At 43.5% G+C, this 18887-nt stretch overlaps 1 protein-coding gene across 1 annotated transcript in view; it reads left to right on the top strand.

Moving 5' to 3' along the window:
- Window positions 1-7663: 7663 nt before the first annotated feature.
- The window catches only part of C1QTNF6 (C1q and TNF related 6), a 58228-nt gene continuing 47004 nt past the window's right edge, over window positions 7664-18887 (top strand). Inside the window, exon 1 of the mRNA XM_030190072.1 lies at window positions 7664-7729. The gene's annotated coding sequence lies outside the window, so the exon portion shown is untranslated. The remainder of the gene's footprint in view (window positions 7730-18887) is intronic.

Below are 18887 nucleotides of genomic sequence, written 5' to 3'. Positions count from 1 at the left end.
GTGCACACCGCTGGGGGGGGGGTGCCGCGGCGCGTGCCTGTCGGCTCCGAGTTCACTAACTTTGCTCGTTTGCTGCAGCTCCCTCTGCCCCGGAACAGGAACCTGTTCCGGGGCAGAGGTAGCTGCAGCGAACGAGCGAAGTTAGCGAACTCGGAGCCGAGAGGCACGTGCCGCGGCACCCCCCAGCGGCGTGCACCCGGGGTGGACCGCCCCCACCGCCCCCCCCTTGGTACGCCACTGCTTAGGGGAAGCCACTGCTTGACCTGGGATTGGTAACATGGAATGGTGCTACAAATTGGGTTTCTGCCAGGTACTTGTGACCTGGAATGGCCACTGCTGGAAGCAGGATACTAAGCTAGATGGATCATTGCTCTGACCCAGTATGGCTATTCTTATATTCTTATGTTCCTAAGATGCCTACCAAACTCAATAAAAAACAAAGAAAGAGACTAACACCTCCTATGTATGAGCATAGCTAGGTGTGTGCTCCATTCAGCAGGTTACCTAATATTTTGATAGATGTTTCTAACTATTTGTTGAAATAAAATAAAGGTAAGTCTGCTAGTTTTTAAAGATAACTAAGGGGGCCTTTTAACTAAAGGGTGTTAAGTCCTTCCGCAGGTTAGCGGGTGAGAAAAGACTTATTGGACACATGATAAAACATTTTGTGATAATTTTGCTCTTGTCATGTGCTAAGGCGCAAGGTAACTATTTTTTTTTTATATTTTGGGAGGGGTGTGTGTCATGGGCAGAGAGTGAGCATTCCTATACTATCCTGCTAGTAAATTATGATTAGTGCACACTAACTGTATAATGCAATATTAATGCGGGGGCATCTACTGCTTTCTAAATAGGAGGCGGTAAGTGATCCCATGTTAACCCCAGCAGGTAGCGCACATGCTGATATCTACATTAGTGAATAGCCTGCATAAAAATATTTTTTCAAATGCCTAAAATGTGCTGCTTAAAATCTGGGCTTAGCACGTGGAAAAATCCCATGTTAAAATGTGTTAAGCCCAGATTCCAGTGCACGTCAGTAAAAGAACTCCTAAAATACTATCTGGCCAATATTTGGCGCTTTTTATCCAGCCAGGAACGGCTACTGGTAAACTGAATAGCACTTAGGGGTCCTTTTACTAAGCTATGGCAAGAAGGGGCCTGTGCCGGCATCAGCATGTGTTTTTGATGCATGCTCAGGCCCCCTTTTACCACAGTAAGTAAAAGGCTGGGTGAAGCACTTGCTGCGCGGCTATTTCGGGGGGCGCTAAGGGTGGTACGAGCTCCCGCACTAACCCAGCGGTAACCGGGCAGCGTGCACACTGCATGATTACCACCGAGTAAACATTGGCGTTAGGAAAAATTTTTGTAGCGCTGGAAATGGCGCAGCGGTACTTCCGGTTTAGCAAGTAGTAAGCCCGTGTTGGGCTTACCACCGCTTAGTAAAAGACCTCCTCAGCCGGCTAAGTGCTAATATTGAGTGCATGATAGCCATTTTTCTCCACTGAATATCAGCGCTTAGCACATAGGGCCAGATTCTATATATGGTGCCTGAAAAATCCATACGGTAAAAAAATAAGCCTAGGCGTATTCTCTAAAGTACACCTAAATTTTATAGAATGGGCTTAAATTTCCATGTGGTATATAGCATACACTCAGCACATCTAAATTTGGTCGCGTCCATTTAGGCTGCATTTTCCTTGGCTTAAATACCCATGTGTAGAATGAAGTGCAAATGGCCATATTCTATAAGTGTGCGTAAATTTTTGAATGCCCGTTTCCCCGCCCATTACCACACCTCATTTTAGCTGCGCACATTAGAATTTAGGTGCTCTACATTACAGAATACACTTTTGTGCACGTAAATTCTAATTATTCTCAATTAGTGCTCATTATTGCTTGTTAAGAGCTGTTATCAATGCTGATTACTACTACTACTACTACTATTTAGCATTTCTATAGCGCTACAAGGCGTACGCAGCGCTGCACAAACATAGAAGAAAGACAGTCCCTGCTCAAAGAGCTTACAATCTAATAGACAAAAAAATAAATAAAGTAAGCAAATCAATCAATTGTTAAGCCAATTAAGTTACGTGCATTGTTATAGAATACCCTTGGATTTCAGCGCAGAACACTAGGCGCGATATGTAGAATCCGAGGGATAGCGGCTAACTGGATATACAACACAATATAACTGGCTAGCCACAAATATTCAGCGCTTTGCTAGCTAAGTTTTAGCTGCCAAATTGAACAGCCTAAATAGCAGTCCTATATTTGGCCACTATAAACTTAACCGGCCAGTGCTAAATATTAACTTGGCCAGTTAAGTTTAAGCCAGCACAACCCCCCCCCCCCCCCCCCCCCCCCCACACACACACACACACGCACACATATCCAGAAATGGCACAACATTGAACAAGAGGGCTCAGAGCCGATCACGGCAGTTAGGTGGCCTGCTTCACGTGAGCTGAATATCGGCCCATTTGAATCCTAATCCTATACTTTCAATTTTTTCTCAGGCCCTGGGAGCTGGTATATTAGAATTGTTTTTTCTTTCTGTCTTAAAAAGCACTCACAAACTATTCCAGGTATTAATCATACAAGCTTCTAGTGCATAAAGTTTATTTCACTCTCCTGCCAGTTAAAAATTGAAGAAAACTGATTTTAACTAAGCTAATTTGGCAGTGCTCAGGCTTTTCACTATTCTAATTTAACTGGATAGTTATCTAGGTACTGCTGCTGGCAATCAGTGGTGCCAGGTTAAGTCCTGGCTCTGGCTTATTCCACCTGCAGACTGCCCCAGCAGTAACCAGACAGCACTGCAGAAGTCAGACAAGATATTCAGTAGCACTATCTGTCAAAACCCATTAAATATTGGCCCCATATCTTCTGGATGCAGACAAAAGCTAGAGGAATATTTGCTTTCCTTCCCAAGAAGGCGAAGGTAAAAATATTTATTTATGGATTTGTTAACCACTTTTATGAAGAAAGTTATCCAAGGTGGTGTTCAACAAGTAGACAGTGAAATAATTTAACATCAAATTAACAGCATAACCATAACAATATGATGAAATATCAGTAATACACCATTAGAGTAATGGATAAACTTAGAGATAGGCAAATTAAATCCTAGTAATAGTTGTTCTGTCCTCCGACAGCCTCGCACTAGTTTATAACGTGATCCTAAAATGTGTGTAATGCCTTTACTGTTATTCTCAATTCCAAGGACTATCATTGCTGCAGTTTCTCACTGGAAAAATACATGAGCAATGCACTGTGGATAATGTAGTTCACAGGCAGTGCAACCACACTTGTTTGGCTGTGTAAGAACTGTTACCACTGGTTGTGAGGCTGCCCAGACCTTCTCTCTCTCTCTCTCTCTCTCTCTCTCTCTCTCTCTCTAGCTTGGCTCTTTTGTCTTCCTGTTCAGTCTTGCTATCTGTCCTCAGAGGTCAGCCAGGTATGACCTTTCCCTCCTATCTCTAGGACTACACCTTGCTATCCGATGGCAGGTTCTGTCCCCATTGGTCTCTATCTGCTCCTCCCTGTGTGAAGCTCCACCACTTCTTTGTCCTTTCAGCCACGAGGGGCTTCTTTCACCATTCTAGCCAGGCACATGGAGCTAACACCATCTGGCTCCAGACAGCTCTGTCCTGCTGAGAACTCCCTGTAAAGAACCTGTTTTTTTACCCTGAGAATATCTCCTTCCAAATGAGATATCGTACATTCCAGTCACCCAGCTTTGGACTATTTCTACCTGTTCAACTATCTTCCCCTCCCCCTGCAATACAACTACCTCTCTTCAGATCTCCACCTCCCACAGCCTCCAGATTAAGAAGTCTCTGTATCCTGAACATCTATCTGTGAGTAAATTATCTGTGATGTATTCAATAAAAGAGACTTCATAAAATAATAGAGACTTCAGGTGATTGCTGTGCCAGGGTTATACTCCATTATATTGGGGCTTCTAATTACCAAGCTCCAAGAGTCAAGACAATAGTAGTAGTAATATGATACAGTATCACATCAGAAACACACAAAAAAACATCCATATAAAATAACTATACAAATCAACACAGTACAAATGATACACTATAATAGGCAGCAAAGTAGATCATTCATATAACAGAGTCATATAACAATGTCAACATAATATCAATGGAACCTCTTAACTAGAAGCAGACGGAACAAGTACAGTTGCGACATATTAGAAATGTAATAGTTGAGAAAAATATTTAAAAAAACATACCCCTACACTGAGATGTTAGGGATGTGTTTGGAACGAAAGTCCTTTCCATCACAATTCTGTTTCCTCCGGTATAAACGGGGATGCCTTCCCCGCACTGAGATTTTCTCTTTCTTTTTCCAGGCAACAGGAAGCCTGTGTACATTTTCTCTGGACTCCTCTGCTACTGACTCTGCAGGCTGATCTTTATAGCCACAATCCCCTTTGATCTTAAGCACCTCTTTTCTCCTTGTTTAAGCTAGTAGCTTTGGATAAGCCTAGCCTACTCATGGGGTAGCAACACTCCTAGGGGTCCTTTTACTAAGCCACGTAAGCATCTACGCATGCCCAATGCGTGCCAAAATGGAGTTACCACGCGGCTCTCGCAGAATTTTATTTTTGGTGCATGTCCGATACACATGTTTGAAAAAAGAATTGGGGGGGGGGGGGACGTGCATATAGGAAGTGTGCCAAGTGGTATTTGACACATGTAGGTCATTGCCATCCGGTTGCCGCAGGAGACTTTACTACTAGGTCAATGGCTGGTGGTAAGGTCTCAGACCCAAAATGGACACGTGGCAATTTTCATTTTTTCCGCAAGTCCATTTTCGGCAAAAATTTTAAAAAGACATTTTTACAGGTGTGCTGAAAAACGATTCTGCGCATGCCCAAAACACACGTCTACACTACCGCAGGCCATTTTTCAGCTCATCTTTGTAAACGGACCCCCCTAGACTGGTGACCTAGACAGCCTTGAAGGAGGCAGCACCCAGGCTGTCCCTTATACATTTCAAGTCACACACATTAAGGATGCTACACACATTTAGCCCAGTTCACACACTCATATGCTAAGCCCCTCTCCTCTCACACATTTTGTGAACCATGATGACTTCCATTCATACATATGGGCACGCTACAAATTGTTTGAGAGACCAGCTGCAGTAGAGCCATCACAGGCCTAAGAAAATGCAGCATGCAGTAGTTAAACCCCTTGAGAATAGAGGGGAAAGCAGCAGCGCTGAGCTGACTTGAGGGCCCCGGCCTAGTTAGAATCTGTTTTGTTGAGCAGGTGAGCACTGGTGTGGTCGCAGTAGAACAAAAGAAGCTGGTGCCTCTGACCATCACTGGAGTTAAGCAAGGCCAAGGATTGAAAACTGAATAGTAAGTCACTTCCCCTACAGAACGTAGCTTTTCACAGCCCCACAGCTCATCGAATCTTGGTAGTTCTTTTTCTGTGTGGAGGTGGGCTAGAAAATTGTTTAACTTTTTCTTTTTCAGATGTTTATTGAAACATTTTAAGCAAAACAATACAATATAATGAGGTAAAGTAGGTAATAGGAGTATTATATAACAACAGAAAGTTGTTTATTTTCTTCTGGGGACTGGGTCCTTCAAACTGTTCTGCACGGAGGAGCTGGATTCATATTTTATTATATCTTCCTGTGACAAGCCACCAGAGACAGGCAAAGATGGACAGCCAAAACGTTTTCATTTCATGTTGTTTTCTGGTTAATTTATGGGAATTTTCTTTTTATTTGGGGGTTTTAGGCTATTTTGTTAAGAGCACATGGTCTTTCAAGTGTGCATTCTTTGCAAAGAGGGCACAGAAAAATAGTAAACCAAATGAGAAATGTCTGTCAACAAATTTATTCACCAGAACATATAAAAATGAAAAATAAAGGCCCAACACGGCCATGTTTTGTCCACATATGGGCTGCATCGGGGGTTAAAAAGACCAATTGGTTTGTTCCAGCAGTATCTCCTAATTTGTGAAAACAGCTTTTTCCATGCAGCTGGAACACACACTGATTGTTTTTTCATGGCTCTGCTGCAGCTCATTTGTGGGCGAAACATGGCCAGGTCAGGCCTTTAATTTTCATTTTTATATGCTGTGGTGAATACATTTGTTGACAGACATTTCTTGTCTGGTCTGCTATTTTTTTTTCATCATCTTGGATCTTGCAGATTGCTTGCTTGCTTTCTATTCTCAGACACTTTCTTTTGCACTCTTTACATGTGCAATGGTTGATGTATTCATGCACTATCGGGAAAGAGAATTCACTCTTTACAAAGAGCACAAATTCTTTGCAAATAGTGTGCAAAGATGTGCACTCTTTTGAAACAGTGCACACTTTCAAAAGAGTGCACATTATTATTAGCACATACCCCCCCTCCCCCACAAGGGAGTCTTTTTAATAAACTGCACTTTTAGCATGGCTTTAAAATGGCCACATTTCCTATTTCCCCAATTAATGGCTACACGCTAGTTTCCCTTACCGACACCTATTTTTTAGTCAGTAAGGGCTCCCGTGCTAACCAAATGCAAATCGGTTAGCACACGACGCTACAGCTGCGCTGATCAAAGCTGGGCACGTCTACTCTCCAACACTAAACATGCCCCAAGCGCTAAAAAATAAAAAGTGTTTTTTAACAAGTGAGAAGCACGTGCAGATGCCAAAACCAGGGGTGTAGCCAGACACCCAAATTTGGGTGGGCCTGGGCCCAAGATGGGTGGGCAGAAGAACTCCGCCTTCTCCCACAAGTGATTTGGTCTCTCCCTCTCTTGCCTGCATCCATATGGTCTCTCAAACATCCGCCCTTCCCTGAATACCGTTTAAATAACAGATTTTCACCAACAGTGAGCAGCAACTAATACACACTGCTCATGCTGGTCCTACAGCCTTTCCTCTGCTGCAACTTCCTGTTTCCACATAGGTGGGAATACATCAGAGGAAAGGCTGCGGGGCTGGTGCGAACAGTATGTATCAGTCGCTGCTTGCTGCAGTCAAAGATCTGCTATTTAAAAGGTATCCAGGAGGGACAGTTGGGAGTTTTCGGCTGGTGGGGCCTGGGAATCCCTGCCAGACACATTATAGATGTGCTGCTACTGGGTGGGCCTGAACCCAAAGTGGATGAGCCTGGGCCCACCCGAGCCCACCCTTGGCTACGCCACTGGCCAAAACTATCATGGGATGCCTGAACATGGCCCGTGGTAGTGATTTTTAACCTGCACTAAGCAAGTATTATTGCTTACAGCAGTTTAGCACAAGGTCCTTCAAATATTATGTTTTTTCTGCTCATTTCCATTTGTTAATGACATGCAATGGATGTGTGAAATGGACCGGAGAAAAAATCTGAAAATTAGGGACAAAATGAACTGAAAATGACCATTACAATATAGGTCTTAATGTGATTTAAAAAAAAAAGCCAGTCCAGCTCTTGAGGGAATGCTGCCTACAGCCGAACCAGTTATTAAATCGACAAGAACTGTTCCGAAAAGGAATGAAATGTTCATCCATTCTCAATCTCAGCCAAAGGGGAGGGCTTTGTGGAAAGATGGATGACTAGCAACCGAGCAGGGGAAGTGCTGCCAGCATTATGTAACTTCAAATCGGACAGCATCTGGTTTCAATATAACAGATTTTCCCAGTCTTCTGTGCTGGGTAATGAAGAGCAAGCCAGGTTACACGTCGAACAATCCTGGATCTTCCTGTACCGGGATCCAAGGTAAGCATTTCTTGCAATGGATGTGCCAAAAAAACCTGCGAGGAAAGAGGAGAGGAGAGGGTAAGAGAAAAGGAGAAGCTTTTGCTTCTTTGGAAGATGCTCTTCCACTTTTCTGGAAAGGCTTTTTTTTTTTTTTTTGCAAGATATGCAGTAGCTGAGCAATGCAGGGTAGTGGGAGTTCAGAGCACAACTACGAGTGCATTAATCAGTAAGTGTCGGGATGCAGACACGTGTACAGCATAGCGAAATGGATTTTTGAAAGTTAAACTGTGAATGTAACTTTCATAATTCCTGTTTTCTGTTGGGTAAAATGTAACTGCTTACTGTTGATAGTTTGCTTTCAGAAGGCGGCATTCTGTTCCAATTACTAGTTTTCAGAAAGCAAAGTAATGGGTTCCAGTGATTATTTTAGGAACTCAGGATCCATGGGCAAGGGAATTGTAATCTCATCAGCAACTTTCAATTCTGATGTTAATTTAAGTTCTCAAGGCACTCTTTGCTTGGAAGACATAAGGAGTATTGAATGGAACTGATTCACTCATTGGCTGGTTTTGGATCTAATATGAAGTCTGGAGATTTAAAATAGCACATCAACCAAAACACACCTGCCTTCCATATGTCCTTTTCAGAAAGGATGAACCACAGGAAATTCAGTGCCAAAGCATAATGAGTGGTTACAACATGACACTTTTTTTGCCTTTAAGGGCAAAATTGTTCCAAGAAAAAGTGAACACTAGACCAAGCTTAGACTTCCCATTAGACTATGTAGGCCCATGCCTAGGGAAAGCACAGTGACAAGGTCCCCACCTTCTCTCTCTCTCTCTTTAATGCCACGTGACCTGAGCTGTAGGGATCCACTGGGTCCATCTCCTTAAAGACACAGGAACAAGTCAGTGTTTGTTCATTTGTAATATAGTAATTGGAATGTGTCAGTGTTTGAAAGTTACATCTGTTGTCAATGTAGTTTACAAAGTACAGTGGGCATGCATCACTGTTACTCTGGTGTTGCACTACTGCCCCATAAGTATCTGTATATAATATATAAACCGCTTTGAATGTAGTTACAAAAACCACAGAAAGGTGGTATATCAAGTCCCATTCCCTTTCCCCTATATGCAGAATCTGACTTCCTGGGGGTTCAGTTTAATTTTTGCCTATTAATTATATTTTTAATTTGTGGCTACTTATTCTATACTTGGTGAAGGTCTATCTGTATTCTGCATGTGTAATCTGGATTATTTACCAAGTGCTGCTACTGACATGCCCTTGTGTCTTTTAAGGGCATTGTTAGGGGATACTTTACCCTTCATTATCAATTAAAATGTTCTAGTACATATTGTGTTGACATTGTAAGTAGTATACTATGCCATACTTTGTATTGTTACTTGAATATTTTTACTGCTGTAATTGCCTAATGGTCATGTTTGATCTATTCTTACTGTACACCGCCTTGAGTGAATTCCTTCAAAATGTGGTAAATAAATCCAAATTAATAAATAAATAAGTTGCTGCTTAGTCTGTTTGCTGGCAAAACAGAGGGTGCCCCATAGAGACACACAGTGGGGAATATCCCCCCTCCCTTGCCACCACACCCCTGTAGAGACGTTCCTCTTCCCTATGGCTAAGGGATACTAACAAGGGAAATCCAGCCCTTGTTAGTATCCCTGAAAAATGAGCTTGCGGAGCTACTGCTAGTGATATGCAATTTATCCTTAAAATCGAGCATGGTACCGGAAGATTGGAGGGTGGCCCATTTTTAAAAAAGGTTCCAGGGGAGATCCGGGAAATTATAGACCGGTGAGTCTGACGTCAGTGCCGGGGAAAATGGTAGAGGCTATTATTAAAAACAAAATTTCAGAGCACATCCAAGGACATGGATTACTGAGACCAAGTCAGCACGGCTTTTGTGTGGGGAAATCTTGCCTGACCAATTTACTTCAATTCTTTGAAGGAGTAAACAAACATGTGGACAAAGGGGAGCCGGTTGATATTGTGTGTCTGGATTTTCAAAAGGCGTTTGACAAGGTACCTCATGAAAGGCTACATAGGAAATTGGAGGGTCATGGGATAGGAGGAAAAGTCCTATTGTGGATTAAAAACTGGTTGAAGGATAGGAAACAGAGAGTGGGGTTAAATAGGCAGTATTCACAATGGAGAAGGGTAGTTAGTGGGGTTCCTCAGGGGTCTGTGCTATGACCGCTGCTTTTTAATATATTTATAAATGATTTAGAGATGGGAGTAACTAGCAAGGTAATTAAATTTGCTGATGACACAAAGTTATTCAAAGTCGTTAACTCACGACAGGATTGTGAAAAATTACAGAAGGACCTTACGAGACTGGGAGACTGGGCGGCCAAATGGCAGATGACGTTTAATGTGAGCAAGTGCAAGGTGATGCATGTGGGGAAAAAGAACCCAAATTATAGCTACGTCATGCAAGGTTCCACGTTAGGAGCTAAAGACCAAGAAAGGGATCTGGGTGTCGTCGTCGATAATACACTGAAACCTTCTGTTCAGTGTGCTGCTGCGGCTCGGAAAGCAAATAGAATATAGGGTATTATTAGGAAAAGTATGGAAAACAGGTGTGAGGATGTTATAATGCCGTTATTTCGCTCCATGGTGCGACCGCACCTTGAGTATTGTGTTCAATTCTGGTCGCCGCATCTAAAGAAAGATATAGTGGAGTTGGAAAAGGTGCAGCGAAGGGTGACTAAAATGATAGCGGGGATGGGACGACTTCCCTATGAAGAAAGACTAAGGAGGCTAGGGCTTTTCAGCTTGGAGAAGAGATGGCTGAGGGGAGACATGATAGAGGTATATAAAATAATGAGTGGAGTGGAACAGGTGGATGTGAAGCGTCTGTTCACGCTTTCCAAAAATACTAGGACTAGGGGGCATGCGATGAAACTACAGTGTAGTAAATTTAAAACAAATCGGAGAAAATGTTTCTTCACCCAACGCATAATTCAACTCTGGAATTCGTTGCCGGAGAACGTGGTGAAGGCGGTTAGCTTGGCAGAGTTTAAAAAGGGGTTAGACGGTTTCCTAAAGGACAAGTCCATAAACTGCTACTAAATAGACTTGGGAAAAATCCACAATTCCAGGAATAACATGTATAGAATGTTTGTACATTTGGGAAGCTTGCCAGGTGCCCTTGGCCTGGATTGGCCGCTGTCATGGACAGGATGCTGGGCTCGATGGAACCTTGGTCTTTTCCCAGTGTGGCATTACTTATGTACTTATGAATTCAAAGCAGAAACACAGACACATGCAGAGCAGATGAATTTTGATATTTTGGCCTTTCATATAGAAATCGTCCCATTAGAGACTATGATGAGTAATTGAACATATGCAAATTTTGCAGAATATCTGACAAAATTAGAGGCCTACTGGAACTGTTTTTTTTTTTTTTTCCAGTTATGGCCAAAAGCTAAAACCAAAACTCCTACTGAAATTGCTTAAACACTGCAGCAGAACTATCACCTTGTTTTGGTCACTGCTGAAACCAAAACCAAAAACTAAAGTTTGATTGCTTGAATGTGAACCAATGAGGCCCACTGAGGATTGTCAGAGCTTGTAGTCGGCAGCCCTCTGCTAAACCCACAGGAGATTATTACCCTCCAGTCCCAGGAACTGCAAGCACAGGCTGACAACTGGGAGACCTATTTTAACAAGGACTTCTCAAGAAGTCTGGCAGGTTTGGGTTCCCAAGTCAATGCAAGTATAGTTAAACATCCTCTGAGACAGGGCCTTTGTGAGAATGTGTAAAAAGAAAAATATCATACCTCATGATTACTAGTTTTTATGCTTACCCAAAATGCAAAAGAAACAAGAAAAAGTAGCATTAAAATGTTTCCCGTTTTGTATTTAGTTATAAAACTGACTAAAGACAAGCATGATACAGATTCTTCCTAAAATAAGGGAAAGGAGTCCAGACACTGTTCTACACTGCGGACATTATACCAGCCTGATGCACAATTCAGAATAAAAAAGCACACCGATGTCACTGAATTCAAGGACTATACAGTATGCTCTGAAAAATGACAATTAGGAGCAATGCATTTCTCAAATTATTTTCTAATATATGTTTCATTTCAATGTGATATCATTTCCCTACTAACACTATAAACTGACCAGTATTTGTGCTTGAAAACAATCACTGCAGGTTCCTCTCTCATAGAATCTAGCTTCTACACGCCACAAGTTTGATTAAAACGCTGTATCTTCATCATACCCAATAGAGCCTGGAAATTCTTTAGAATCACCTAAATAGTATCCAAGCCAGAATATATATAACAATTTAAATATGAAAGACCATATTTTACCTCCAAGCAAAATAGCCTCTCCACACATAGACCTCAGCTAATGAAAACAAACTGAAAGCCACAGTGCTTTTACAATGGCTGACTTTGTGGCACATTTGGAGTGAAAACTGATCTCATATCTCCACAGAGAGGTTAATTCTTGAGGAACTTATCATCTCAAATTTACAGACTTAAATTCCTGCTAAAGTTTTGTATCAAAGGCATTTATTTACCACACTCTATTTACCATATAAACTACTGTGCAAGATCATAACTGCATTACTTGCAACTGGATTACACAGGAAAAAAAAGAATGCAAACAATAATGCCCCCCCCCCCCCCCCAGACTATTTTACAATCCCTAGTGGTATATTCAGGGCAGAAGTGATCCCCAGTCGCTTTTGCTCATGTCAGCTCTACTCTCAAAATGGCAATCTCGTGAGCATGGCAGCCATTTTGAGAGCAGAGCCAGCATGGGGAAGAGGGTTGGGGGATCACTCCTGCCTTGACTACACCTGTAGACCACCAGGGATTGTAAAATAGGCCTGAGGGGGCACCAAAGGTGGGCAGAAGGGAAAGGCAACTCCGGAGGGGAGGGAGGGAGGAAAACAAACAGGACAAAGCACAAATTTTTGTCTTCAACAGAAAACACACAATCAATTTCAGCCAAAACTGAAACTGGGAGAAAAAGGATTTTGGGTTAGTTTTATTTATTTATTTATTTATTGCATTTGTATCCCACATTCCCCCACCTATTTGCAGGCTCAATGTGGCTTACATAGACTTGATAACATTGTCATAGCTGGCACTGTAACTGAAACCAAAACTGAAATTTGGTCTGCTTCTGGATGAAATGTTCTCAAGTTGAAAATTTTACTTTTCACAGCTTCTTAGGCTGTATATTTGCAAGAAAGTTGTTGAAGACACATTCTTTGCCTCTGGAGTAAAATAATAAGTTACCTTACTTTGAGGCCCCTTTACTAACTGCATTAAGCATTAACACATGCTTAACGTGAGGGGGGAAAACCTACCACAAAATGCATTAAAGTGTTTTGCAGTAGTTTTCCTCTTGGTGTGCACTAACCCCCAGATTCTATATATGGCGTCTAAGTTGCGCTAACAAATTTGGCAGTGCGGCCAAATTGTATGTGCAACTTATTTGGTTAACAAGCCAATCGATGCCAATCATTAGCTACTAAGAAACGATTATTGACACTAATTAGAATTTACATGTGCAGCTTCCTAAGTGTAATTCTAGAGCATGGATCTCAAAAAGGGTGTGGCCATGGGAGAGGAAAAGGCGGGTCATGGGTGTTCCTAAAAATTATGTGCACTGTCATAGAAAACACCTGATCTGCACCTAAATTAGGTGTGGGCATTTACATTTTAGTTGACGTAAATGGACACACCTAAATTTTAGTCATGGGAATGGGTGCTATGCATATTCTATAAACCATGCCTAACTTTAGGTGAGGTTTACAAAATAGTGCTATCTGTATTTTTTTTAGTGCCAATTTTTTGGGTGCCATGTATAGAATTCACTACTACTACTACTACTACTACTTAGCATTTCTATAGCGCTGCCAGGGTTACGCAGCGCTGTACAAGTTTAAACATGGGGAAGGACGGTCCCTGCTCAAGAGAGCTTACAATCTAAAGGTAACAAACTATGTAGTCAGTGTAGGTATCATGAATGGGGAAGGTGGTTAGGCACCAATATATTTTTTAAACAGTTTCCGAGAGGGGGGCGTGATATGGGTGGAAAATGTGTGTGGAAGCATTATCCAGCTAGCACATTCACATTAGCACACGCCAGCTAGATAATGTAGGGGTCCTTTTATTACACTGTAGGGAAAAAGGCCCTGCGGTAGTGGCGGGGGCTGATTTTCCCATGTGCCAGGACCATTTTTACCGCAGTGGGTAAAAAACCCCTAAAAAAATGTAATAAGATTAGTCTTAACGCATGGTCTTATTGCCATTGAGGTGGCGGTAAAGGCTCCTGCGGTAACCGGGTGGTAGCCGGGAAGCGTGCGGCGTTGCCTGATTACTGCTGGCATAGTGCCACACTATAAAAAAATTTCCAGCACATACATTACATAAGCATCGCCATGCTGGGACACACCAAGGGTCCATCGAGCCCAGCACCCTGTCTCCGACAGTGGCCAAAAGAACAAACAATTTGTCCCGCCCATTCCAGAAATAGTGGATTTTTCCCACGTCCATTCAGTAACATTCTATGGCCTTTTCCTCCAGGAAGCCGTCCAACTCCTTTTTAAAGTCTGCTAAGTCAACCGCCTTAACCACTTTTTCCGGCAACAAATTCCAGAGTCTAACTACGCGTTGAGGTTAGCAGTCACAAGTAATTAGTTATTTTATTTACAACAGGGGAATGCAAATCTGGTTCACAAACACTGCAAACTCTTCTGGTTTTAAAACAATTCAGTGTGAATATTCATCAGACGTACTGGAATATATTTGGATCGAGTGTAGTGGACCCCGCGTGTGTTGAGGCTGAGGGTTACTCCAGAATTGGGAACATAAAGAATAAGCGGTGTCTATGGTCAAATTTACACTCCTGTTCTCCTAAATTTCTGTCTCATTGCATGCAGATTAGCAAAGGGCTTGCTCCAATGAGCTCACTCTGGCCAATATTTAAAACCATTTAACCAGTCAGGAACGGCCCCTGGCCAGTTAAAATGGTATCAGGTGAGCTCCCACCCGAACAGTTCCCACCTACCAATTCCCCCCAAGACAAATCACACCTAGAACAATTCCCCCCCCCCCCCCCCGGGACAATTCCCACTTAAGGGGGACAATTGCCACCAAGGACTCCTCCCCCCTCTCAGTCATTTCCCACCCTTCCTAACCATTTTTTTTTTTTTTACCAACTGTAGCTTCTTTCTTGTATCGGGTCCCATATGTCCTGGAGATGCCCCCCCCCCCCATGAACTGCAGTTTGCATGTATCTATTTATGCATTTACTTATTTATGACATTTACATCCCAGATTAAACATGAATTAGGTTGAAACCTAGTTTGGGGGGGGGGGCATAGGTAGAGTAGTAATTTGTTATAGATCATAATCAGTGCATCAATTTGAGGGACTGAATTACCTTCAAATCTAGCTTGGGGGTATGTGGGGGGGGGGGGGGGGCATTGCCTCCGCCCCACATGAACTGCAGTTTGTATATATATATATATATTATTTTTTTTTTATTTACTTATTTATGACATTTAGATCCTGGATTAAACATGAATTAGGTTGAAACCTAGTTTGGGGTGTGTGGGGGGGGGGCATCCCCCCCCCCCCCCACACACACATGAACCGCATGCCTGGAAGAGGAAAGGGATATGTAAAAGATAATGTTGGGGGGGTGAGGGGGTACTGTCCCCCCCCCCCCCCCCCCCCCCACACCACCACCACCACCAAGCGATCTGGAAGAGAAAAGGTAGGGAGATTACTTGTCTTGTGTGTTTTGTATTATTTGGGTTATTGGTGGAAATTCTCCTCCCTGGTGTGGTGGGAATTGGTTCAGTGGCAATTGCCCTAGGAGGGAATTGTCCGGATAGGAATTGGTGAGTGGGAACTGTCCAGTTGGGAACTGACCTAAAACCATTAAAAGGCACTTAACCAGCTATCAGAATATTGTCAGTTAGCGCTTGGCAGATAGCCGGTTATATAGCGCTATAAACTGTCTATCTGCCAATATTCAGAGCATCACCAGCTAAGACTGTTGGCCAAATTAGGCCACTGAGATAGAAGAACCTATCTTTGGCTGGTTTCAAATTAACTGGCCAACGCTGAATATCGATTTGGTTGGTTAAGTTAAAAGCGGCCAAAACACACCAGGATATTCAATGCCAGTCATCGGAAAGAGCCCAGCATAGAATATCCAGGTTCAGCTACCTCCCACTTTCTGAATATCAGCCCCACTATATTTTGTATTCTATATTATATATAGAATACAAGTTAAGCACAGAGAAAAAAGAGTTAAACAGGTAACTGGAGACCAAAGTAGCTTTAAAATAAGTGTCCCTTTCTGGAAATCTACAAGTATATAGAAACCAAGGATGATCAAAACACGGAGACAAATTGTCTACAAAACCACTGTAAAATAGTTGTAAAAATTAATTATCTAACAGTTTAGAGGTCATTTTACTAAAGTGCGTAAAGCTAAGGCGTGAATTAGCATGCATAACTGCTACCACACAAGCATGCCAACTGTTAGCACAGTGCCATGCCAGTTAGCAAGTGCATTAACCACAAGTTGTTATGGGGTCAGAAACTAAGGGACCCTTTTACTAAACAGCAGTAAAGCCACTAGGAGCCTGCCGAGTGCCAATCCAAAACTTCCGCTAGGCTACATCAGGAGCCCGGTGGTAGTTCCCACACCCAGATCGCCATTTTTGGCGCTACAAAAATATGATCTATTTTTATAGTACCAGAACTTAACCGGCATTAATCACTGGCCAGTTACTGCTGGGTTAGCATGGGAGCCCTTACTGCCATCTCAACGGGTGGCGGTAAGGCCTGCCCTTCAAAATGGCCATGCAGTAAGTGTTTCACATATCGCATGGCCATTTCTTTTCCTCAAAAGAAGACAACCTTTTTCTTGTTGTGTTAAAAGGGGCCTCAGTGTGCATCGAAAACACATACTTTTGCCGCACCTTAGTAAAAGTGCCCCTGAATGGGTGGGTACTGCATATGAAGTTAGTGCATATTATTTACTGTGCCCTGTCACTTTTCCTGCTAGCACAGGTTTACTTAGCACATCCACAGTAGCAGGTACTAAGGACTGGATTCTATAATTGGTGCTCAAAAATGGGCACTGGAAAAGATCAGTGATAAATGCAATTCTATAAAGGGTGCATGCCCTTACAATCGTAATTAGTGCCGATTGCCATGACTTAACTTTGGAAGCCAGACTTATGCCTACTGAATCCTTGCTGAATGTAAATGCTTGCATGTAAATGCTTGCACCATTAGGGTAGCCAGGATTTTTTTTTTTACAGGAGATGCATCTCCAGCCTGCCTCTCGTCTCCCCCCCCCCCCACCCCCCATTAACTTAAAATCATCTCTGCTGCAATCCTTGCCCAGGCAGTGGCAGTGGCACTCATAAGCTACCTGCAGCTGTACAGGGACTTCCTCTCTGAACCATTCCGCCTTCATAAAAGAGGAAGTTGCATCAGAAGGGGCAGGACGGTTTAGAGAGGAAGTCCCGCTGCAGGCCACAGGCAGCCTATGAGTGCCGCTGCCACTGCCCAGGCAAAGACTGCAGAAGAGATTATTTTACAGTATAGGCAGGGCAGTGGCGTTCCTGGCCTGGATGGCACCTGGGGCGGAGCGCCGATGCGCCCCCCCCCCCTGGGTGCAGCGCGCCACCCCACTAAATGACACCTTCCCCCCCTCTGGCAAAATGACACCCCCCCGGGTGCACGCCGCTGGGGGGGGGGGTGCCGTGGCGCGCGCCTGCTCCGAGTTTGCTAAACTTCGCTTCGCTGCAGCTCCCTCTGCCCCGGAACAGGAAGTGACCTGTTCTGGGGCAGAGGGAGCTGCAGCGAACAAGCGACGAAGTTTAGCGAACTCGGAGCAGGTGCGTGCCGCAGCACCCCCCCCCAGCAGCGTGCACCTGGGACGGACCGCCCCCACTGCCCCCTCTTGGTACGCCACTGAGGCAGGGGGTCGGGTCTGACAAGGGGTGCATATGCAACACATGCACCTGATATAAATACGCCACTGGTTTGCACCCAAGTTGGACACACTGACCCATTATTCTGTAACAACACATGCAACATGTTGGAACATCTCTGACATACCCATGCCCCTCCTATGGCTGCAGCCCCTCTTGAGTTATGTGATTTGGGCAGCCAGATGCGCACAGAAATCCTAACTGGTGCCAAATAACCTCAATAACTGGTTGTTAGCATCCAGTTATTGATCAGTAATGGCTCGTTAGCCAATTAAGTCTTGGGATTGTGCCCAGATTTAGGCACCATATATAGAATCTGGAGGTAATGCCTCCATGCTAATTGCATCCAAGTTTAGGTGCACTAATGAAGTTTTCAGGGTAATAACTACAGAGAACCTGCTAAGCACGCCCCAACAATTACCACACAGTGTTTGCACTTAGCACATTTTCATTTTTGCTGTTAAGGGAAGGGAAATGGAAATGGGATTTGATATACTGCCTTTCTGAGGTTTTTGCAACTACATCCAAAACGGTTTACATATATTCAGGTACTTATTTTGTACCAGAGGCAATGGAGGGTTAAGTGACTTGTCCAGAGTCAGAAGGAGCTGCAGTGGGAATCGAAGTCAGTTCCCCAGGATCAAAGACTACTGCACCCACCACTAGGCTACTCCTCCACTAGCAACATTCCATGTAGAAGCCTGCCCTTGCAGATCAGCAGTGCGGCTGCGCAGGCTACTGTTTCTGTGAGTCTGACGTCCTGCACGTACATGCAGGACGTCAGACTCACAGAAACAGAAGCCTGCGCAGCCGCGTTGCTGATCTGCAAGGGCAGGCTTCTACATGGAATGTTGCTAGTGGAATAGCAACATTCCATGTAGAATCTCCAATAGTAGCAACAGAATCTCAACATTCCATTTAGAATCTCAAATAGGGAAAGGGAAATGGGACTTGATATACCGCCTTTCTGAGGTTTTTGCAACTACATTCAAAGCGGTTTACATATATTCAGGTACTTATTTTGTACCAGGGGCAATGGAGGGTTAAGTGACTTGTCCAGAGTCAGAAGGAGCTGTAGTGGGAATCGAAGTCAGTTCCCCAGGATCAAAGTCCACTGCACGAACCACTAGGCTACTGCTAGTGAGCTAAGTGCAAAACCATAGG

This window comes from Microcaecilia unicolor, chromosome 1 (assembly GCF_901765095.1).
Source record: "Microcaecilia unicolor chromosome 1, aMicUni1.1, whole genome shotgun sequence".
Taxonomy (NCBI): Eukaryota; Metazoa; Chordata; class Amphibia; order Gymnophiona; family Siphonopidae; genus Microcaecilia; species Microcaecilia unicolor.
The sequence above is the reverse complement of the archived record's forward strand: the minus strand, read 5'-3'. Positions and strand labels throughout refer to the sequence as shown.